We start from the raw sequence: 8,495 nt of genomic DNA, 5'->3' as shown, positions 1-8,495 counted from the left end.
AGGTGGGGAGGGGTGAGGGTACAGCTGCGGCACTGAAAGGTGTATCAAACCATAAATACTTGATAATAGGGAGGGTAGTGCTGCGCTAATGGGTGGTGGATGGGTAGGTGTATGGACAAGTGGGGGAAGGGAATGGAAGATGGTATAACTGAAAGTAGGAACAGTGTAACCAAAATAGCATAAACAAAAAACTGATCAGTGAACAATACTGGTGCAAATCATATAACTCCACACATTTCTCTTAATGTGATAAAATGAAATAAGGTAATGGATAGTGCAAAAAACAATATTTTGTGTATAACACAACACCCGAATAACTGTGATGGGTAACAGTATTAAACTGGTGATAAAAAGTCCATAGACAAGGCTTGAGCTGTGTCAGCCAAAATATATATGAATAATAATTAAGCAGTCCAAAAAGTAAGAAAAAAGTGCTGGTGTAGGTCCGCAGTGTGAGGTGGAAGAAGGATGGGTATCCAGTGTTCCTTTTAAGGTGAATAAGGGTGTCCCCTTACCTTACTGCTGTAAGGTAACAGCATATAGATCCAACCACATTAGGTGGTTAACCAGATGGGCTTTTATCCAGAAACGATAGATCCTCCTTGGAAATCTCGTCCCAGATTGATGAGTATCACGCCCCAAAGAAAATAAAGCATCGATAGTGTGATATCGTTTAAAATTTTAATTCTCGTAAAAAATAAACAAGGGTACTCACATTGTTACAAATACAATAAGGCATGTAAAAAAGGAGAGCAATCTGTCGCCAACGTCACCTCCGATACCTCTCAGTGGGCTCATGCGCATTCGTCACTATCATGTGACTTCCTCAGGAGTAGTGAGAGGCATAGGGGAGATACCTTATATAGGGTGACTTGTTTGGTGGGCTGTCAGTAAAATCAGCTGTTTGTCATACAGGAAATGTAGCCGCAGCCATTTTCCCGTAGCCTGCTGATATCCAATAAAATTAGAGATACTGATATCCCACCCAGCATATATTTGGCTAAATGGCAAAAAAAGGATGAGTGATGGGCATGCCATCTCATTTGTATAGTTGATTTTTGAAAACTTGGAGCAAGGAACAAAAAAGGCAAAAAATGACCAAATGGGATTTCTTTGGTCATTTTTTGCCTTTTTTGGGTGTTGTGTTATACACAAAATATTGTTTTTTGCACTATCCATTACCTTATTTCATTTTATCACATTAAGAGAAATGTGTGGAGTTATATGATTTGCACCAGTATTGTTCACTGATCAGTTTTTTGTTTATGCTATTTTGGTTACACTGTTCCTACTTTCAGTTATACCATCTTTCATTCCCTTCCCCCACTTGTCCATACACCTACCCATCCACCACCCATTAGCGCAGCACTACCCTCCCTATTATCAAAAAAGTCCAAAATAACTCTAATAAGAAAAGTGCTGAAATAACGTCCACAATATCTTATGTTACATAGTTACATAGTTATTCAGGTTGAAAAAAGACAGATTAAAGTCCATCCAGTTCAACCATAAAAAATAAATAAATAACATGGAAAATATTGTACAATCCCATATACCTAATTCTATACCCAAAGATCCAGAGGAAGGCAAAAAAAAACAGCAAAGCATGATCCAATTTGCTACAACAGGGTAAAAAATTCCTTCCCCCGAGATGCAATTGGATTTTCCCTGGATCAACTTTACCTATAAATGTTAGTACCCAGTTATATTATGTACATTTAGGAAAGTATCCAGGCCTTTCTTAAAGCAATGTACTGATCTGGCCAGAACCACCTCTGGTGGGAGTCTATTCCACATTTTCACAGCTCTTACTGTGGAAGAACCTTTCCGTATTTGGGAGATTCATTTTTTTTCCCTCTAGACGTAAAGAGTGCCCCCTTGTCTTTTGTGTTGACCGTAAAGTGAATAACTCAACACCACGTTCACTATATGGACCCCTTATATATTTGTACATGATGATCATATCCTCCCTTATTCTCCTCTTCTCAAGAGTGAATAAATTCAGTTCCTCTAATCTTTGCTCATAGCTAAGCTCCTTCATGCCTCTTATCAGTTTGGTTGCCCTTCTCTGCACTTTCTCCAGTTTCCCAGTATCCTTTTTGAGAACTGGTGCCCAAAACTGAACTGCATATTGTAAACAAATAAATAAAGCGCTGAAGTGACTGTGATGAACGTAGTGTCAAAAACAGTGTCTTCTATAGGAAATCTTTGTGACTACTACTCAATGCTCTCTGGACTCTCACCTCAGTAAGAGGAATATATAGCATTGACGATTACCTTAACTGGGGCGATGGGGGTATATCTCCTGGTCTTTGAATCCAGTAATGGCAGGTGGTGTCTCTCCAGGTTATTGTGTTCCAAATAAAGATGATGGCTTAACTCCCCAGTGTGATTTATTCGCAGGAGTCAGGCATTTAAAGGGGACAAAGGAAAATCTCCCATAGTGCAAAACGTATAATAAAGTAGGTTTATTTAAAAGTAAAAAAATAAATAATAAATAAACAGTAAATCACACAAATAAACAAAAAAGTGAAAGAAAGATCTAAATAAATTGATCTTAAATATAAATGTGATAACAAGTGAATACTGGTTGGAGGATGCTAGTCTGGCGTTACCACAACTGATAATAGATAGACTCTGGAGATAGGAAACTTAGTGGGGTAAAGAGGGGCAAAGGTGGTAAGGAGTAAAATTATAATTTAAAGATGAATTAGACCCTAGAGAAGCCTAAAAAATGGAAGTTAGACACAATAGGGCACTAAAAAGGTGATGGCGGAGGGGGGAGGGGGGCTATTAGAGATGGGGGGGGGAAGGGAAGGGAAGAAGGAAAAAGAAAAACAGACAATATACACAAAAGGTCACACGGGTGATAATAAAAACAAGGTTTTATGGAAATGTAACTGAATGTATTGTATTATATATTTGTGTACAAGTTGATAAGCACAGTGTGTATTATAAGAGCAACATTTTCAAATAAAAAGGAATTTGATAAAAAAAAATAAAAACAAGTGAATACTGAGAAATGATTCTCCCAGTTACAAAAAGGCAGACTACAGTGTTGCAGACACCTCTTACTTCACTTCCTGTTTGTTCGGTATCCGGCCACTCCCTATGCATTACATCACGACACGTGACTTCATCAGGGGAGATGGTAGAACCCCAGCTTAACCGTGTTATTTTACTGCCCCCTGGTTGATGGTACGAACAAGCCTTACCAATGTATGGCAAGTCTTATATGTCATTTTTTATTTTTTACACTTTAAATTTGTGTGATAGATTTGTGTTCCCTCTGCTACTGGCTTTTGCTTATTAAAAAAAAGGATTTGATATGGAACTACTTGGATTTCACATATTATTTTATATTAAGGTAAACTTGGGCTATTCAGTATACGTGGAATAGGACAGATTTCACAGGCATTCCACCGCACTCTGCAAACAGTCCCTCTTGCTCCTCTGTGCTCTCCCATTAATGAATATTTCATGGCTCATCTCTGAAAGTTGCCAGTACATGGTCTTAGTTTGTAATCTCTCTTCAATCTTTAAACATTGATAAGTCAAAAACATTTCTAGACATCATTGTAAAAGTAATGATTTCTGGCTAAGCAATTCCGTAAGTGCTGCATGAATGTTTTTAGAAGAAGAACGCAAAAGATGTCATGCTATTGTATAAATATCTTGCTAAATGTGACACCGCTAAATTATTCAAACTTGCTTGTCTGCTTATTTTAATAAAGGCTCGATGACCTTTCAGAAGCATCTGGGAAAGTAAGAAGAAGATATTTCCCGTTCTTCTTCTCTATGTTTGTAACATTTAAGTGTATTCTTACCAACATACGACACCGACACCTCATACTGCATGCAAGATCTGATGATAAACATGTTTTATTAAATTGTCATAATACTAAGAGAACCGCACGTTTTGTTCAACATCACAACATCTCAAACTCTATATTGTAATCATTATAATCCTAATATATGAGTGTATAGAAATAAAGAGAAAAAGTGCGCTAACCAAAATAAGTAAAGGCGGATGTGAGTCCCAGAAGGCAGCAATCACGTGTTACAAACACAATTACAATGGAAAGGAGAAAAACTGCGCCAACTACAAATTATACATAGAGCAAGTATAATATCAAATATCAGAAAATAGTCCAATTGGTTTGATTAATGAACAAAACGCCTCAGATTCGGGAATCAGGAATCAAACAACACCCAGGTGCACTTTATATCCGTGGGAACCACCACCACATGGAGAGCCACTTACCAGATAATGGATAAACAACAGCAGTGCATAGAGATCCACAGCGGGATGGAACCAGGGTGAACAGAGCCACAGGTAGGTATTAAATCCTCAGATTATGGAGACCTCGGATCCATGTTTAGACAGCCAATCCATAAGTCATGCATAATAAAGGAAACCGAACCATAGTGTAATAAAGTTTGAACTCAGGTTTAATAAAAAAGTAAAAAACCTACTTACAAGCATCCATGTAAATTAGGCATGTAAAAGCAGATTCCGGCCGGCATAACAGGAGCCCTTCCTCCTAACATAGTACGCAGTGACGTCACTGCACGCCGTCCCAGATGCGTTTCGTCATATGTCTGACGTTTTCAATATATGAGTATTTGTTAAAATGTAATTTTTAATTCTTATCTCTACCAACATGTTTATTTTAGCTTTGGTTGGTATGGGGAAGAGTTAAAATTTTTATCAGATTGCCAATAATAGTCATACAACGCAACTACTAATTTGCTGAAAGTCTCCCACTGCACGTTGCACTGGGAATCTCACCTAAAGATCCTAAATCACCGGTACTTTACACCTCTTTGGATTTCTAAATTCTCCAAATCTACTTCACCAACTTGCTGGAGGAATTGCGATAAAACAGGTTCCCTCCTACACATCTGGTGGCTCTGCCCCAGAATCCTTACATTCTGAAGTTCCACTTCCTCTCATCAATCACCGACACCAAGCGTTCTCCTGAATCTGCTACAGCTCTCCTACTACTGAACTACAAACACTGGCCTAAAGTCCACCTGCCCTTTGTCATCCACTTCTTGATTGTGACCAAAAAATCTATCACCATAGGATGGAAACAACCAGACCCTTCGGAGTTTAATGTCTTTTTGATACATCTCAACACTGAGACCCAATTTGAGCTCATGTTTTCCATCACAAACTGCAAAAGCCAATGGTTTGGTGCACAGTGGTCAGCATGGCTTCACCACACATTATGTTCTGTAAATCTGTAATGGTGACCCGAGAACCCCCTAGGTACCCCTTGGGACGTCACCGTTGTTATCTCAGTTGCTCACATTACTGTTAACTCACCATTCTCTTTTAATTTTCAAGAGATGTACCCAGCAAATTGCCACTGACATTACCAGTAAAACTAATACAGTGATAATACTATATACCGTTACTGTATTAATGACAATTTTTTTTTATTGGGAATGTTTTATAGCGGAAGTAAAAAATATTGTTTCTTTATTTAAAACGTCTGTCATTTTTTGTTTATAGCGCAGAAGTAATCAAATGCCACCAAAATAAAGCTCTATTTGTGGGGAAAAAAAACACCATCAATTTTATTTGGGTGCAACGTCGCATGACTGCACAATTGACGATTGTCAGTTAAAGTGACACAGCGCTATATCAAAAAAATGGCCAGGTCAGGAAGTGGGTAAAACCTTCCGGAGCTGAAGTGGTTAAAAAATTACTGGATGCATTTTTAAATTTGCAGAATATAAATAGCTAGTAATACTTATGAGGGGACATTGCAGTTTGTCGATCCAGGGAATTACGAAATTGCCTCTGATTATCAGAGAAAAAAAATCCCTTGTTAGAGCTAATTGATATTTTTCCTTATTCTAGATCAATAACTTGGGGATCTGAGGACTCCAGACTCAGCAGGCTTGTCTTTTTTAACCTAACTATGTGGCTACGGATGTAATATTTAATTATGGTGTGCTGTTATGCCAAGAGAGAGAGATGCAGTGTACGGTAATTATAACTCATCAGAGAACTGTCCGTGGTCCTGAAACACTTTTAAAGCATTATTCAACCCAAAACCAGAACTGTGATATTACCAAAAGTATTGGGCACTTCATGCTTCCCTCTGCTGACCAGCTTTATGGAGATGCTGATTTCATTTTCCAGCAGGTCTTGGCACCTACCCACACTGCCAAAAGTACCAATACCTGGTTTAATGATCATGGTATCACTGTATTTGATTGGCCAGCAAACTCGCCTGACCTAAACCCCATAGGGAATCTGTGTGGTATTGTCAAGAGGAAGATGAGAGACACCAGACCCAACAATGCAGATGAGCTAAAGGCCATTTTTAAAGCAACCTGGGCTTGCATAACACCTGCAGTGCCACAGGCTGATCACCTCCACACCGCATTGATGCAGTAATTGCAAAAGGAGCCCTGACCAAGTATTGGGTAACTACTATACTGTCCATGGACCTACTTTTCAGTAAGCCAACATTTCTGTAATCATTTTTTTTTTTATTATTCTAATTTTCTGTAATATTTTACTTTTCTTAGATACATAATTTGTTTTTTTTACTAGATTTAAGCCATAATCATCAACATTAAAATAAATAAATGCTTGAAATATATCACTCTGTGTGTAACACATCTATATAAAATATACAAGTTTCACTTTTTAAATAGAATTTCTGAAATAAATTAACTTTTTAATGATTTTCAATTTTTTTTTTAGATGTACCTGCAATAGTGGAAACAGCAGAGTAACTAGATATCACAGAAGAAAGTAACAGTGACAAATTTGTAGCAACACCGGGCTCACATTCAATGTACAAAATCTGAAATAGTAATCGTAAGAAAGGCACCAATATAAGATCAGGTATTGAGCCCAAAAATCAATGGTTTCCACATGACAGAGATTGTTCATATTTGTAAGTAATCTTCATTAAAGAGATAACATGAGAAAGGTTAGGAGCTAGACCTTTCCTCCAATGTCTGGCTATAACTGACTTGGCTGCTAGAAGAATGTGTGTGGCTACTTCTCTGTAGGCAGGAAGGAATTTTTCAATTCCAAGCTTAGGAATGGCTAGGTCTAGATCAGGTAGAATACCAGTAACTGTAGATATAAGCTGGAATACTTGGTTCCAAAAACTTGTGAGACTGTCTCAATGAACTGCTCAGGGAGGCTCTGGGCACTTGCCGCAAGAACAGAGACATCCAGGCTTTAGTGCTGAGCCCTATAGGCACTTGCCCATCAGTATAGCCTAAGCAGTCACACTCCAGCATACCAGAGCAGGTTCGCTGGTTATTTTTCTGCAATTCCAGAATACCAGAAAATGTTTGTTGGATCTCCGGCCATCGACCTATCAGAGGACCCTTCCCCACAGTCTAACTGGAGGCGTGAGTAGCATATCCAATTAGTCCCTGTAGGGGGAGCTTTGATAAGAGGGATACAATTAGATGGAAGTATACAGAACTTGAAAACCCCTATATATATATATATATATATATACTGGAGGGTTAATTGGATCATGTGTAAATTGTCCCTAGTGTATAAATGTGAGTTAGAGAGCTAAAAATGTAAGTTCTGTGAGGAGGGACTGATGTGAAGGTACAATATATAGAGAGCTGTGAAAATCACAGGTAAAATATAAGAACCTGTATTAAATAATAATATATATATATATATATATATATATATATATATATATATATATATATATATATATATATATATATATATATATATATATATATGTATATATTTCTGTATGAAAGATGTATTTACGGTGAAATATAATCCAGCCGAATGCCAGCAAATGGAAAACACAGAAAGCATGAAGACATAAGTAAACGATAAACCAACTGACAAAAGGGCTAATTAGCATTCTAACAAGGTAACAAAAATCTGACTAACACACTAACTGTAATACAATATATATAGTCAAAAGGGAGGCACAAATCAACAGAGTAAATTGGAGGTGCAAGAAGCAATCAGGTAGGGGGGAACCAGTACTGAAATTAGGAGCAAGGGGAGAAAATGAGGGGCAGCAGGGTACAGGGTACATGACGCAGGGCAAAAGTAAGACCAGGCAGAAATTAGACTCAGTCAGGATATCTCAGCAAGCATTAATCTGGCTACCAGGTAAAACACTGAAGCAAAAAGTAAATTTAGAGAAAGGAAAAAATACCCTTCCAGCAGCCAGCATCAGGTAGAGACTGATTACTGGGATCTGCTGGCTGTTGGGAGATATCCACTGGTGGACACCAGAGGTACAATCTTCCGCTCTGGGAACCACAGTGCCACCAGAAGGTGATCCAAGTCCTGAGACCAGCACCAGAGCGGTGGCGTGGAGCCAGGTAAATTATTACAGATGTGGGGGGGGGGGGGTAGTGTTGGAACAGATAGTGGGGCATTCTTTACTCTAATGGACAGAATGTGTTAGGGTAAAAGAAAACGTAAACTTTAGAACTACTTTAAGCTCAATCTTTACATGTGTGGC

The sequence above is a fragment of the Rana temporaria genome, chromosome 11 (assembly GCF_905171775.1).
Source record: "Rana temporaria chromosome 11, aRanTem1.1, whole genome shotgun sequence".
Lineage (NCBI taxonomy): Eukaryota > Metazoa > Chordata > Amphibia > Anura > Ranidae > Rana > Rana temporaria.
The sequence above is the reverse complement of the archived record's forward strand: the minus strand, read 5'-3'. Positions refer to the sequence as shown.